This window comes from Salmo salar, chromosome 28 (genome assembly GCF_965601325.2).
Source record: "Salmo salar chromosome 28, fSalSal1, whole genome shotgun sequence".
Taxonomy (NCBI): Eukaryota; Metazoa; Chordata; class Actinopteri; order Salmoniformes; family Salmonidae; genus Salmo; species Salmo salar.
The window spans coordinates 42178409-42195012 of record NC_138318.1 but is presented as its reverse complement, the minus strand read 5'-3'; positions in this window follow the sequence as shown (position 1 = coordinate 42195012).

Sequence of the window (16604 nt, the reverse complement as noted above, 5' to 3'; positions counted from 1 at the left end):
AAATGGGTCATGGGAGTGTGGTTCTAAATGGGTCTTGGGTGTGTGGTTCTAAATGGGTCTTGGATGTGTGGTTCTAAATGGGTCTTGGGGAGTGTGGTTCTAAATGGGTCTTGGGGTGTGTGGTTCTAAATGGGTCTTGGGTGTGTGGTTCTAAATGGGTCATGGATGTGTGGTTCTAAATGGGTCTTGGGGTGTGTGGTTCTAAATGGGTCTTGGGTGTGTGGTTCTAAATGGGTCTTGGGGAGTGTGGTTCTAAATGGGTCTTGGGGTGTGTGGTTCTAAATGGGTCTTGGGGAGTGTGGTTCTAAATGGGTCTTGGGTGTGTGGTTCTAAATGGGTCTTGGGTGTGTGGTTCTAAATGGGTCTTGGGTGTGTGGTTCTAAATGGGTCTTGGGGAGTGTGGTTCTAAATGGGTCTTGGGGTGTGTGGTTCTAAATGGGTCTTGGGGTGTGTGGTTCTAAATGGGTCTTGGGTGTGTGGTTCTAAATGGGTCATGGATGTGTGGTTCTAAATGGGTCTTGGGTGTGTGGTTCTAAATGGGTCATGGGTGTGTGGTTCTAAATGGGTCTTGGGTGTGTGGTTCTAAATGGGTCTTGGATGTGTGGTTCTAAATGGGTCTTGGGGTGTGTGGTTCTAAATGGGTCTTGGGGTGTGTGGTTCTAAATGGGTCTTGGGTGTGTGGTTCTAAATGGGTCATGGATGTGTGGTTCTAAATGGGTCATGGATGTGTGGTTCTAAATGGGTCTTGGGTGTGTGGTTCTAAATGGGTCTTGGATGTGTGGTTCTAAATGGGTCTTGGGTGTGTGGTTCTAAATGGGTCATGAGTGTGTGGTTCTAAATGGGTCATGAGTGTGTGGTTCTAAATGGGTCATGAGTGTGTGGTTCTAAATGGGTCTCTGTATGATTCATCCATTTCTCCATCTGCTGAACCAAAACTACCAGGATGTCATCATTGTTCCCATGGTCCACATTAGATGATCCTTCTGGAGTGGTACTGTATTGTAACTGCAGCCCAACACAGGCTAGAAGACCATAGAATGAGAATGATTCACAGTCCTGGTGATTCAGGGACACTACATCGATCAATTCCACCAATTCATGTTAATGAGAGCTTCCATACAACTTGTTACCCAGGGCCCGATCAGTCTCTGAGTAAAAGGCAAGGATGATAAACCAACATACTGTAACAATACACAGTGGGGCCCTCCAGGACTACAGTCTAGTGGGATCAATACACAGTGGAGCCCTCCAGGACTACAGTCTAGTGTAGTGGGATCAATACACAGTGGGGCCCTCCAGGACTACAGTCTAGTGGGATCAATACACAGTGGAGCCCTCCAGGACTACAGTCTAGTGGGATCAATACACAGTGGAACCCTCCAGGACTACAGTCTAGTGGGATCAATACACAGTGGAGCCCTCCAGGACTACAGTCTAGTGGGATCAATACACAGTGTAGCCCTCCAGGACTACAGTCTAGTGGGATCAATACACAGTGGAGCCCTCCAGGACTACAGTCTAGTGTAGTGGGATCAATACACAGTGGGGCCCTCCAGGACTACAGTCTAGTGGGATCAATACACAGTGGAGCCCTCCAGGACTACAGTCTAGTGGGATCAATACACAGTGGAACCCTCCAGGACTACAGTCTAGTGGGATCAATACACAGTGGAGCCCTCCAGGACTACAGTCTAGTGGGATCAATACACAGTGGAGCCCTCCAGGACTACAGTCTAGTGGGATCAATACACAGTGGAGCCCTCCAGGACTACAGTCTAGTGTAGTGGGATCAATACACAGTGGGGCCCTCCAGGACTACAGTCTAGTGGGATCAATACACAGTGGAGCCCTCCAGGACTACAGTCTAGTGGGATCAATACACAGTGGAACCCTCCAGGACTACAGTCTAGTGGGATCAATACACAGTGGAGCCCTCCAGGACTACAGTCTAGTGGGATCAATACACAGTGGAGCCCTCCAGGACTACAGTCTAGTGTAGTGGGATCAATACACAGTGGGGCCCTCCAGGACCACAGTCTAGTGGGATCAATACACAGTGGAGCCCTCCAGGACTACAGTCTAGTGTAGTGGGATCAATACAGTGGAGCCCTCCAGGACTACAGTCTAGTAGGATCAATACACAGTGGAGCCCTCCAGGACTACAGTCTAGTGGGATCAATACACAGTGGAGCCCTCCAGGACTACAGTCTAGTGTAGTGGGATCAATACACAGTGGGGCCCTCCAGGACCACAGTCTAGTGGGATCAATACACAGTGGAGCCCTCCAGGACTACAGTCTAGTGTAGTGGGATCAATACAGTGGAGCCCTCCAGGACTACAGTCTAGTAGGATCAAAACACAGTGGAGCCCTCCAGGACTACAGTCTAGTGTAGTGGGATCAATACACAGTGGAGCCCTCCAGGACTACAGTCTAATGTAGTGGGATCAATACACAGTGGAGCCCTCCAGGACTACAGTCTAGTAGGATCAATACAGTGGGGCCCTCCAGGACTACAGTCTAGTAGGATCAATACAGTGGGGCCCTCCAGGACTACAGTCTAGTGGGATCAATACACAGTGGAGCCCTCCAGGACTACAGTCTAGTGTAGTGGGATCAATACACAGTGGAGCCCTCCAGGACTACAGTCTAGTAGGATCAATACAGTGGGGCCCTCCAGGACTACAGTCTAGTAGGATCAATACAGTGGGGCCCTCCAGGACTACAGTCTAGTGGGATCAATACACAGTGGAGCCCTCCAGGACTACAGTCTAGTGGGATCAATACACAGTGGAGCCCTCCAGGACTACAGTCTAGTGGGATCAATACACAGTGGAGCCCTCCAGGACTACAGTCTAGTCTAGTGGGATCAATACACAGTGGAGCCCTCCAGGACTACAGTCTAGTGGGATCAATACACAGTGGAGCCCTCCAGGACTACAGTCTAGTAGGATCAATACAGTGGGGCCCTCCAGGACTACAGTCTAGTGGGATCAATACACAGTGGAGCCCTCCAGGACTACAGTCTAGTGTAGTGGGATCAATACACAGTGGAGCCCTCCAGGACTACAGTCTAGTAGGATCAATACAGTGGGGCCCTCCAGGACTACAGTCTAGTAGGATCAATACAGTGGGGCCCTCCAGGACTACAGTCTAGTGGGATCAATACACAGTGGAGCCCTCCAGGACTACAGTCTAGTGGGATCAATACACAGTGGAGCCCTCCAGGACTACAGTCTAGTGGGATCAATACACAGTGGAGCCCTCCAGGACTACAGTCTAGTCTAGTGGGATCAATACACAGTGGAGCCCTCCAGGACTACAGTCTAGTGTAGTGTGATCCTAATCCTTGACTGCTGATCGGCATTGTCACTGCCCTGATAGATCCCGCAAGCTGGAGATAAGGGAGGATTGGAAGCTTGAGATGAGGGAGGATTGGAAGCTTGAGACGAGGGAGGATTGGAAGCTGGAGTGGAGGGATCATTGGAAGCTGGAGTGGAGGGATCATTGGAAGCTGAAGTGGAGGGATCATCGGAAGCTGGAGTGGAGGGATCATTGGAAGCTGAAGTGGAGGGAGCATTGGAAGCTTGAGATGAGATTGTGGTAGGCCGTCATTGTAAATAAGAATTTGTTCTCAACTGACTTGCCTAGTTAAATAAAGGTTAAATAAAATAATTGGGAGGATTGGAAGCTGAAGATGAGTGATGATCGCTGCTGTCTGTTATTGTCTGATTGAGAGAAGACTCGTCCTACCAACCCAGTAAAGTGAGGAAGCATGGAAAATATCTCGTATCTTAAAAAATCTAACCAAACATGTTGGTTTTGCTCAATATATTATATTATATACATTATATCCCAGCATTGCATGTAAATGAATAGAGTTCAAAAGCTAGAAGGAAGTGTACCACAAAAAAAATGTAGATTGTTTGCAATTTCCTGTCCGTGAGGTTGAAGGTTAATGGTAGCCTATAGGACGTTTCCTCTTTGTCTCCTCTCCTTTTAATACCCTCTGGACATTCTTCTCCTGTAGCCCTGTTGGCTTCTCAGGTTACCCATCTAATTTAAACACCCTTTTCTTTCTGTAATAAGGGTTCATTTGCCTAACTCTTAACCCTCTGGAGACTGGAGATCTCTCGTCAAAGGACTGGCCCTAATTATACGCCCATTTCCATTCTGACGGCGGTGGTGGTTTGTCCCGTCAGACTGACTGACAGACAGGGGTTGTGAAAGGAAAGGAAAGGGGGGGGGGGGGGGGCTAGCTGCCCCCCATGACCTTCCCAGAGGCGGTTCTCATCTCGTTTTCTTTTGATTGGTGAGTTTGAGGAGGATGGGGAGGGGTTTGTTAGTTTGCCTTGGCTCAGCTCAGGATTGTGTTAGTTTCAGTAGGGAGCTGGTGGGTGGGTGGGTGGGTGGGGGGGTGGGGGGGTGGGGGGGGGGGACACTTTAGATAAAGCATGTTACCTAATCTCCCTTTCCCTCCCTATTTCTCTCCCTCTGTCTCTGTTCCTGCACCTCACCCGCTCTCTCTGAGTAGTCGTCATGAAGCTTAGAGAGAGGGCTATGCCGCCTCCACTCCTCTGAGACCGTGGTGATAATCTCCTCCAGAGTTTTAATGTGGATATGGTGACAATCCCACCAATGGCCTGTGGGCCTTTAAGGGTATCCAGGGATCTAGGACTCCTTTTAAGTCTGCTACTCAACCTGTTCACATGGTCAAACACGTTCCCTGTGGTTCCCTTAACCTTAACCCCTTCAGCCCTAGTCCTGCATGCTTGACAGCACACTGAGCCAGACACGGTGGCTGTCCCTAGTTCTGTTTTTATGTCCTGTCCTGTCCTGTCCTGTCCTGTCCTCACTGAGCTGACCTGTCCTCACTGAGCTGACCTGTCCTCACTGAGCTGACCTGTCCTCACAACCTGCTTGCTCAAGCCCATCGGTCAACATTCCATACGGAAGTTGGGACAGAGCGGTCAACATTCCATACGGAAGTTGGGATAGAGCGGTCAACATTCCATACGGAAGTTGGGACAGAGCGGTCAACATTCCATACGGAAGATGGGACAGAGCGGTCAACATTCCATACGGAAGTTGGGACAGAGCGGTCAACATTCCATACAGATGATGGGACAGAGCGGTCAACATTCCATACGGCAGATGGGACAGAGCGGTCAACATTCCATACGGATGATGGGACAGAGCGGTCAACATTCCATACGGCAGATGGGACAGAGCGGTCAACATTCCATACGGATGATGGGACAGAGCGGTCAACATTCCATACGGAAGTTGGGATAGAGCGGTCAACATTCCATACGGAAGTTGGGACAGAGCGGTCAACATTCCATACGGAAGATGGGACAGAGCGGTCAACATTCCATACGGAAGTTGGGACAGAGCGGTCAACATTCCATACGGATGATGGGACAGAGCGGTCAACATTCCATACGGCAGATGGGACAGAGCGGTCAACATTCCATACGGATGATGGGACAGAGCGGTCAACATTCCATACGGCAGATGGGACAGAGCGGTCAACATTCCATACGGATGATGGGACAGAGCGGTCAACATTCCATACGGAAGATGGGACAGAGCGGTCAACATTCCATACGGTAGTTGGGACAGAGCGGTCAACATTCCATACGGTAGTTGGGACAGAGCGGTCAACATTCCATACGGCAGATGGGACAGAGCGGTCAACATTCCATACGGAAGATGGGACAGAGCGGTCAACATTCCATACGGATGATGGGACAGAGCGGTCAACATTCCATACGGCAGATGGGACAGAGCGGTCAACATTCCATACGGTAGTTGGGACAGAGCGGTCAACATTCCATACGGAAGTTGGGACAGAGCGGTCAACATTCCATACGGAAGTTGGGACAGAGCGGTCAACATTCCATACGGATGATGGGACAGAGCGGTCAACATTCCATACGGCAGATGGGACAGAGCGGTCAACATTCCATACGGATGATGGGACAGAGCGGTCAACATTCCATACGGAAGATGGGACAGAGCGGTCAACATTCCATACGGTAGTTGGGACAGAGCGGTCAACATTCCATACGGAAGATGGGACAGAGCGGTCAACATTCCATACGGTAGTTGGGACAGAGCGGTCAACATTCCATACGGTTGATGGGACAGAGCGGTCAACATTCCATACGGATGATGGGACAGAGCAGTCAACATTCCATACGGTAGTTGGGACAGAGCGGTCAACATTCCATACGGTAGATGGGACAGAGTGGCCAACATTCCATACGGCAGATGGGACAGAGCGGTCAACATTCCATACGGCAGATGGGACAGAGCGGTCAACATTCCATACGGCAGATGGGACAGAGTGCCCAGTAGGATGCACAACAAACTAGCTGGGAAACAACGATAGTTTCTCGCAATGTTCACCAAAAATAAAATAATATTTGACTGCTGAGTGGTAATCCCTGTTCTTCTGCGTTCTTGTTTTACTTTGATGAGTAAAGCGTTGGTTTGTTGGCGAGAAGAATGTCAAGAAAAAATTTGCTAGCTAGCTAACATTAGCAGAATTTAGCTGGTAAATTTTAGCTAGCTAACATTTTACTCTCTGGCAAATCCTCCATGGACATGGTCAGTTTCCATTTTTACCTGTTGTAGCTAAAAAATAGCTAGCTAATGTTTTGACATTTTGATGTATGTTTAGTTAAAGACAGGAAATGTGTGTGTGTGTGTGAGTGAGTGAAAGTGAGAGTGGGAGAGACAGAGAGCGATGATCACAGTAACTTTAGTAATGTCAACATTGTGTCATGCTAGCTGTGTGTGTGTGTGTGTGTGTGTGTGTGTGTGTGTGTGTGTGTGTGTGTGTGTGTGTGTGTGTGTGTGTGTGTGTGTGTGTGTGTGTGTGTGTGTGTGTGGGGGAGAGTGATAGAGTGATAGAGAGAGTATGTGAGAGAGAGAGAGAGTTAACATTGATTGTGTGTGTGGGACATTGTTAGCTAGCCTAATTGTTGGTGTGAAGTGTTTCTTGGTTCATCAGCGATCCTTGTATTTTGCATTTGACAATAAGATACATACTCTCTCTCTCTCTCTCTCTCTCTCTCTCTCTCTCTCTCTCTCTCTCTCTCTCTCTCTCTCTCTCTCTCCTTCTGTCTGCCAGATTGCTGAGGGGCAACATAGTCAATGTACTTGCTAGGCTAAGTCTAACTTAGTGACGACCTTAGGAGGTAATGAATGGTTCATGACGATTCATCTCTGTCTTCACAGTTCCTGAAACACGTCAATGACTTGATGAATGGTCTCTACAGCAGTGTTTGACCACCCACTCAGTTACCAGTGAGCCTTTCTTAAATCCTTAGTCATTGACAGTATTTTTTTAAAAATTTGTTTTAAATATTTAATTTCTCTTCTTCTCCCGTTTGAATACCCACTTTAACACGATGGTGATGCCACCATAACACTTGAAAATACAGATACATGTATTTGCCGTGTTTGTCTTGCAGTATTACTTAATAACGATACGGCCTTGTTGCAAACAGAACGGATGATCTGGAATTGATCATTTAACAAAAAGCCTTCCTATTTCTTTCTCTCTTTGTCATACAGGCCAGTAATGTGGCGTGAATGCAATGCTGTTGATCCCTTTTGTATTTTCAAGTATTGTGGTGGCAGCATCATGTTAGGGACTGGGGAGTTTGTTAGGATCGAATATAAATAAGAAAGGAACGATGTCCCGGGGTAAACCCACCTTCGGTCTTCTGAATACGTAAGAGTTCTAGTTTTTATTTTTGTTATTAAAGAGAAGAGATAGAAACGAGGATTGAGGAACAGGAATGAAGAGCTCCCACCCTCTCTCTCATTTGCAAGTTACGGCCAAGTCTAACGGGCCAAATGTCCGCTCCCCTTCCCGAAATTCAAAAGATGCTACCCAGCTAGGGCATAACGTTCTGAGAACCATATGTTTTCGTAGAGCTTGGTAAAGGTGTGGTTTGTCCTATGGTTGTTTTGCATACAACCTTTCCACAACGTTCTGGGAATGGTGCAGGATAGTTGCTTGGCTTTGGAACATTCTCAGCACATTTAAGGGACTTGACAAAAAAAATAAAAATAAACGTTAATTACTTGGTATTTCATTACTTTAACAGAACATTTCCTAAACGTTCAAATGTGGTTACATTTCAAATTTTGGGTAATGTTCCAGGAACGTTCTACAACTGGTTTGGGAATGTTCTCAAATAGTTAACTTAAGAAACAACGATCTTCTGTGGGAATGTCAGTTCAAATCAAATCAAAGTTTGTCAGGTGCGCCGAATATAACAGGTGTAGTAGACCTTACAGTGAAATGCTGAATACAACAGGTGTAGTAGACCTCACAGTGAAATGCTGAATACAACAGGTGTAGTAGACCTCACAGTGAAATGCTGAATACAACAGGTGTAGTAGACCTCACAGTGAAATGCTGAATACAACAGGTGTAGTAGACCTTACAGTGAAATGCTGAATACAACAGGTGTAGACCTTACAGTGAAATGCTGAATACAACAGGTGTAGTAGACCTTACAGTGAAATGCTGAATACAACAGGTGTAGTAGACCTTACAGTGAAATGCTGAATACAACAGGTGTAGTAGACCTCACAGTGAAATGCTGAATACAACAGGTGTAGTAGACCTTACAGTGAAATGCTGAATACAACAGGTGTAGTAGACCTCACAGTGAAATGCTGAATACAACAGGTGTAGTAGACCTTACAGTGAAATGCTGAATACAACAGGTGTAGTAGACCTCACAGTGAAATGCTGAATACAACAGGTGTAGTAGACCTTACAGTGAAATGCTGAATACAACAGGTGTAGTAGACCTCACAGTGAAATGCTGAATACAACAGGTGTAGTAGACCTCACAGTGAAATGCTGAATACAACAGGTGTAGTAGACCTCACAGTGAAATGCTGAATACAACAGGTGTAGTAGACCTTACAGTGAAATGCTGAATACAACAGGTGTAGTAGACCTTACAGTGAAATGCTGAATACAACAGGTGTAGTAGACCTCACAGTGAAATGCTGAATACAACAGGTGTAGTAGACCTCACAGTGAAATGCTGAATACAACAGGTGTAGTAGACCTCACAGTGAAATGCTGAATACAACAGGTGTAGTAGACCTCACAGTGAAATGCTGAATACAACAGGTGTAGTAGACCTCACAGTGAAATGCTGAATACAACAGGTGTAGTAGACCTTACAGTGAAATGCTGAATACAACAGGTGTAGTAGACCTCACAGTGAAATGCTGAATACAACAGGTGTAGTAGACCTTACAGTGAAATGCTGAATACAACAGGTGTAGTAGACCTCACAGTGAAATACTGAATACAACAGGTGTAGTAGACCTTACAGTGAAATGCTGAATACAACAGGTGTAGTAGACCTCACAGTGAAATGCTGAATACAACAGGTGTAGTAGACCTTACAGTGAAATGCTGAATACAACAGGTGTAGTAGACCTTACAGTGAAATGCGGAATACAACAGGTGTAGTAGACCTTACAGTGAAATGCTGAATACAACAGGTGTAGTAGACCTCACAGTGAAATGCTGAATATAACAGGTGTAGTAGACCTCACAGTGAAATGCTGAATACAACAGGTGTAGACCTTACAGTGAAATGCTGAATACAACAGGTGTAGTAGACCTTACAGTGAAATGCTGAATACAACAGGTGTAGTAGACCTCACAGTGAAATGCTGAATACAACAGGTGTAGTAGACCTTACAGTGAAATGCTGAATACAACAGGTGTAGTAGACCTCACAGTGAAATGCTGAATACAACAGGTGTATACAGTAGAGAGGCTATATACAGTAGAGAGGCTGTATACAGAAGAGAGGCTACATACAGTAGAGAGGCTGTATACAGTAGAGAGGCTGTATACAGGAGAGAGGCTGTATACAGGAGAGAGGCTATATACAGTAGAGAGGCTATATACAGTAGAGAGGTTATATACAGTAGAGAGGCTATATACAGTAGAGAGGCTATATACAGTAGAGAGGCTATATACAGTAGAGGCTATATACAATAGATAGGCTATATACAGTAGAGAGGCTATATACAGTAGAGAGGCTATATACAGTAGAGAGGCTGTATACAGTAGAGAGGCTGTATACAGTAGAGAGGCTGTATACAGTAGAGAGGCTATATACAGTAGAGAGGCTGTATACAGAAGAGAGGCTACATACAGTAGAGAGGCTGTATACAGTAGAGAGGCTGTATACAGGAGAGAGGCTGTATACAGGAGAGAGGCTATATACAATAGAGAGGCTATATACAGTAGAGAGGCTATATACAGTAGAGAGACTATATACAGTAGAGGCTATATACAGTAGAGGCTATATACAGTAGCGGCTATATACAGTAGAGAGACTATATACAGTAGAGGCTATATACAGTAGAGAGGCTATATACAGTAGAGGCTATATACAGTAGAGAGACTATATACAGTAGAGAGGCTATATACAGTAGAGGCTATATACAGTAGAGGCTATATAGAGTAGAGAGACTATATACAGTAGAGGCTATATACAGTAGAGAGGCTACATACAGTAGAGAGGCTGTATACAGTAGAGAGGCTGTATACAGGAGAGAGGCTGTATACAGGAGAGAGGCTATATACAATAGAGAGGCTATATACAGTAGAGAGGCTATATACAGTAGAGGCTATATACAGTAGAGGCTATATACAGTAGAGGCTATATACAGTAGAGGGGCTATATACAGTAGAGGCTATATACAGTAGAGAGGCTATATACAGGAGAGAGGTTATATACAGTAGAGAGGCTATATACAGTAGAGAGGCTATATACAGTAGAGGCTATATACAGTAGAGAGACTATATACAGTAGAGAGACTATATACAGTAGAGGCTATATACAGTAGAGAGGCTATATACAGTAGAGAGGCTATATACAGTAGAGAGGCTATATACAGTAGAGAGGCTATATACAGTAGAGGTTATATACAGTAGAGAGGCTATATACAGTAGAGGTTATATACAGTAGAGAGGCTATATACAGTAGAGAGCCTATATACAGTAGAGAGGCTATATACAGTAGATAGGCTATATACAGTAGTGGGGCTATATACAGTAGAGGTTATATACAGTAGAGAGGTTATATACAGTAGAGAGGCTATATACAGTAGAGGGGCTATATACAGTAGAGAGGCTATATACAGTAGAGGCTATATACAGTAGAGAGGCTATATACAGTAGAGGCTATACACAATAGCGAGGCTATATACAGTAGAGAGGCTGTATACAGTAGCAAGGCTATATACAGTAGCGAGGCTGTATACAGTAGCAAGGCTGTATACAGTAGCGAGTCTGTATACAGTAGCGAGGCTATATACAGGAGAGAGGCTATATACAGGCACCAGTTAGTCAGGCTGATTGAGGTAGTATGTACATGTAGATGTGGTTAAAGTGACTATGCATATATGATGAACAGAGAGTAGCAGTAGAGTAAGAGAGGGGTTGGCGAGTGGTGGGTGGGACACAATGCAGATAGCCCGGTTAGCCAATGTGCGGGAGCACTGGTTGGTCGGCCCAATTGAGGTAGTATGTACATGAATGTATAGTTAAAGTGACTATGCACATATGATAAACAGAGAGTAGCAGCAGCCCTTCAGCATAGCGTTTCCTTCAGCATAACGTTTCCTTCAGCATAACGTTTCCTTCAGCATAACGTTTCCTTCAGCATAACGTTTCCTACAGGTTTCCTCATGGTTCTATTTCAAGTCATGTACTCAAAATTGTTCCAAAAACATCAAGAAAACTTTCCATAAAAACCACAATAACTTTAATAACGTTCAGGGAACGTTCTAAGAATGTTATTTAGAAACACATACATTCCGTTCTCAGCATCAACAAAACTCTATCTTCTGTCTTAAGTGTGTTCAGGTGTGTTGGCCGCGCCCGCTAATTGGCCAATCCTGATCTTAATGAGTGCCTGTTTCCTTTGAAATGGGGCTGTTTGAATAAACTCAAATGAACAGTTTTGCGTGTCATGCTAGCCCCATCCTGGTGGTGCAGTGGACTAATGACATGGATAAATAACACAAGATTAGGCCTTCCGAGTGGCGCAGTGCAGTGCTAGAGGCGTTACTACAGACCCGGGTTCGATCCCAGGCTGTGTCATAGCCGGCCGTGACTGGGAGACCCATGAGGTGGCTCACAATTGGCCCAGCATCGTTTGGGTTAGGGGAGGGTTTGGCCGGCTGGGATGTCCTTGTCCCATCATGCACCAGCGACTCCTTCTGGCGAGCCGGGCGTATGCATGCTGAATTCGGTTGCCAGCTGTACGGTGTTTCCTCCGACACATTGGTGCGATGGGACAAGACTGTAACTACCAATCATCATCAACAAAAAAAATAGAAGATTATTATCAGAACTCAGGATAAGACCCAGATGCAGCTAGAATCACAGATGTTTATTAACCCAAACAGGGGGCAGACAGACGACAGGTCAAGGGCAGGTAGAGATCTGGAATCGGGTCAGAGTCGGGCAGGTACAGAATGGTAGGCAGGCTCGGGGTCAGGACAGGCAGAGGTCTGTAATCCAGGGCAGAGTCAGAAAGGTACAGAACGGCAGGCAGGCTCGGGGTCAGGTCAGGCAGAATGGTCAGAACTCGGGGAAACTAGGAAACAGAAACTTGAAAAGACGGGAAAGAACAAGACAAACTGACAAGACAAACTGGCAACAGACAAACAGAGAACACAGGTATAAATACCCAGGGGGATAATGGGGAAGATGGGCGACACCTGGAAGGGGGGTGGAGACAAGCACAAGGACAGGTGAAACAGATCAGGGTTTGAATCTCACTGATGCCGTGTCACAATAAGCAAGCAGTGTTATTAAAGGTCTTATTGAAACATTCAGTGAAAGTTTAAAGAAGTTATTCAGAAACCTCCAAATAACCTATAATTTCTGTTGTCAGAGCGATTAATAAATCTTCCAGAAAAGCTTTCAAGGAACCAGAATAAAACGTTCTCAGAACCTCCCAGTTACCTAATAAGAAATGTTCCCAGAACAGGTGACATTTTTTCTTCTGTTCTCAGAACGTTTAAAAAACGTTACGTTTTACCAGTCAGGAAATATAAGGCTTAATTTCGACAACCAATGTGAAACCAAAAACATCCGTTTCCACAACTTCAAAGGAACCTGGGTAACACCTGTGAAATGGTCATTTGTCCAAAGCCCATTAACTAATGCTGCCTGTTATCTCACACATCCCGTTGACATATTTACATTACCATTTATGTTTATTTTAGTCTGACCACGAGAGATTATGTTTAAACCTACCTGAACCACTCCAGGACCCCTGGACATTGAATAAGGTACTGAACCTGTATAACCAACCACTCCAGGACCCCTGGACATTGGATAAGGTACTGAACCTGTATAACCAACCACTCCAGGACCCCTGGACATTGAATAAGGTACTGAACCTGTATAACCAACCACTCCAGGACCCCTGGACATTGGATAAGGTACTGACCTGTATAACCAACCACTCCAGGACCCCTGGACATTGAATAAGGTACTGAACCTGTATAACCAACCACTCCAGGACCCCTGGACATTGAATAAGGTACTGACCTGTATAACCAACCACTCCAGGACCCCTGGACATTGAATAAGGTACTGACCCTGTATAACCAACCACTCCAGGACCCCTGGACATTGAATAAGGTACTGAACCTGTATAACCAACCACTCCAGGACCCCTGGACATTGAATAAGGTACTGACCTGTATAACCAACCACTCCAGGACCCCTGAACATTGAATAAGGTACTGAACCTGTATAACCAACCACTCCAGGACCCCTGGACATTGAATAAGGTACTGGACCTGTATAACCAACCACTCCAGGACCCCTGGACATTGAATAAGGTACTGAACCTGTATAACCAACCACTCCAGGACCCCTGAACATTGAATAAGGTACTGAACCTGTATAACCAACCACTCCAGGACCCCTGAACATTGAATAAGGTACTGACCTGTATAACCAACCACTCCAGGACCCCTGGACATTGAATAAGGTACTGACTCTGATCTCTATATACCTGCATTCTCATATTTCTTGTGTTTAAAAAAAAAAAAAAATGTTCTATTATCTATATTATTGTTATTATCACCGCATTGTGGAAAAGAGATCACAGGTTTTCACTGTTACTGTTTTAACACCTGTTGTATCATGTGCACGTGGCTAATAAACGTTGAAAGTCGAAACTTATTAAGTAACCCATTTGGTGAACAACTAAGCAGATTCCACCTCCTCCTCCGGGCAATCGGTTAGTGTTCATCTCTGGTGAGAGACGGTAGAAAACTAGGCTAAGCTGTCCCAAACGAGAAGGTCTGCAGGAAACCATGACGTGCTTATGGTTGTCCTGTGATGTGGACAGTCAACACAGCTACGGAGAGGGGAGGAAACAGTGAGAGAAACACAAGTATGAAACTAAATGAAAGAGGGAGGGAGAGAGGAAGCAAGGGAGGGAGGGAGGGATGGAGGAAGCGATGGAAGGAGGGAAGGAAGGAAGGAAGGCGAGAGGGAGAGTGACTGAGTGTGAGAAAATGAGTGAGAGATTGGGGGAATGACAGAAATATTGAGATAGATTAAAAACGTTGTATTGGGAAAGGCACAAATTGTGTATGCTAGCTAGCATGTTTTATCCAGGCCTGGCGATATCTTCTATTAAACGAGTTCCTGCTTTTGGGGGAGGGAGAGATAGAGATTGGGCAAAAGAGGGAGTTTTGTGGGAGGGAGAGATAGAGATTGGGCGAAAGAGGGAGTTTTGGGGGGAGGGAGAGATAGCGATTGGGCGAAAGAGGGAGTTTTGGGGGAGGGAGAGATAGTGATTGGGCGAAAGAGGGAGTTTTGGGGGGAGGGAGAGATAGAGATTGGGCGAAAGAGGGAGTTTTGGGGGAGGGAGACAAAATGTGGAAAAAGTCAAGGGGTCTGAATATTTTCTGAATGCATTGTATACCCTAACCGAAGGGGTGTCTATCCCAGTCCCAGTAGCTCAGCCCAGGCAGTGACACTTCAGGAGAATCACAGTTCTTTGAGTCTAATGGGAGTTTTGGGGGGAGGGAGAGATAGAGATTGGGCGAAAGAGGGAGTTTTGGGAGGGAGAGAGAGATAGAGATTGGGCGAAAGAAGGAGTTTGAGTGTGAGAGAGGAATAGTGTGTTTATGAAAGCGGCTTTTACTCAGAGATAAATATTATGTTTCACAGTTAAGGTGGTCGCTGAGTTTGTTCTATAAAAAAAATTCAGAGGTGACGTACAGTGAGCTACAACAGTATTGGGACAGTGAGCTACAACAGTATTGGGACAGTGAGCTACAACAGTATTGGGACAGTGAGCTACAACAGTATTGGGACAGTGAGCTACAACAGTATTGGGACAGTGAGCTACAACAGTATTGGGACAGTGAGCTACAACAGTATTGGGACAGTGAGCTACAACAGTATTGGGACAGTGAGCTACAACAGTATTGGGACAGTGAGCTACAACAGTATTGGGACAGTGAGCTACAACAGTATTGGGACAGTGAGCTACAACAGTATTGGGACAGTGAGCTACAACAGTATTGGGACAGTGAGCTACAACAGTATTGGGACAGTGAGCTACAACAGTATTGGGACAGTGAGCTACAACAGTATTGGGACAGTGAGCTACAACAGTATTGGGACAGTGAGCTACAACAGTATTGGGACAGTGAGCTACAACAGTATTGGGACAGTGAGCTACAACAGTATTGGGACAGTGAATTTTTTTGTTGTTGGGGGGGGGGGGGGGCCTCTGTACTCCAGCACTTTGGATTTTAAATGATACAATCACTATTGTATACATAGTCCCCCCCCCCCCATTTTAGGGGACCAAAAGTATTGGGACAAATTCACTTATTTGTGTATTAACATCGCAAAAAGTGAAGTATTAGGTACCATATTCGTAGCACTCAATGACTACGTCGAGCTTGTGACTCTACAAATTTGTTGGATGCATTTACAGTTTGTTTTGGCTGTGTTTCAGATTATTTTGTGTCCAATAGAAATGAAATGGTAAATAATGTATTGTGTCATTTTTTGGAGTCACTTTTATTGTTAATAAGAATAGAATATGTTTTCTAGACACTTTGACATTTAATGTGGATGCTGCCATGATTACAGATAATCCTGAATGAATCATGAATAATGATGAATGTGAAAGTTAGAGGTATAAATATCGTCCCCCCCCCGTGTAGAAGTGAATTGGATTGTCATTGACAGAGTGTGAAGTTGTGTTCGCTAAAATGGTTTGAGAAGGTTAATATTCACCCAAAACTAGTAGAATTGTACTTTCAATGGGGATTCTTTTGTATTTCGTTTTTTGGGTTCACATGTGATGTAATTTGCTATGACATACTGTAGTTCAAATCAAATCAATTTGTATTTGTCACATACACGTGTTTGGCTGATGTAATTGCTGGTGTGGCGAAATGCTTGTGTTTCTAGCTCCAACAGATCAGTAATATCTAACAAGTAATATTTATACATTTCACAACGATACACACAGATCTAAGTAAA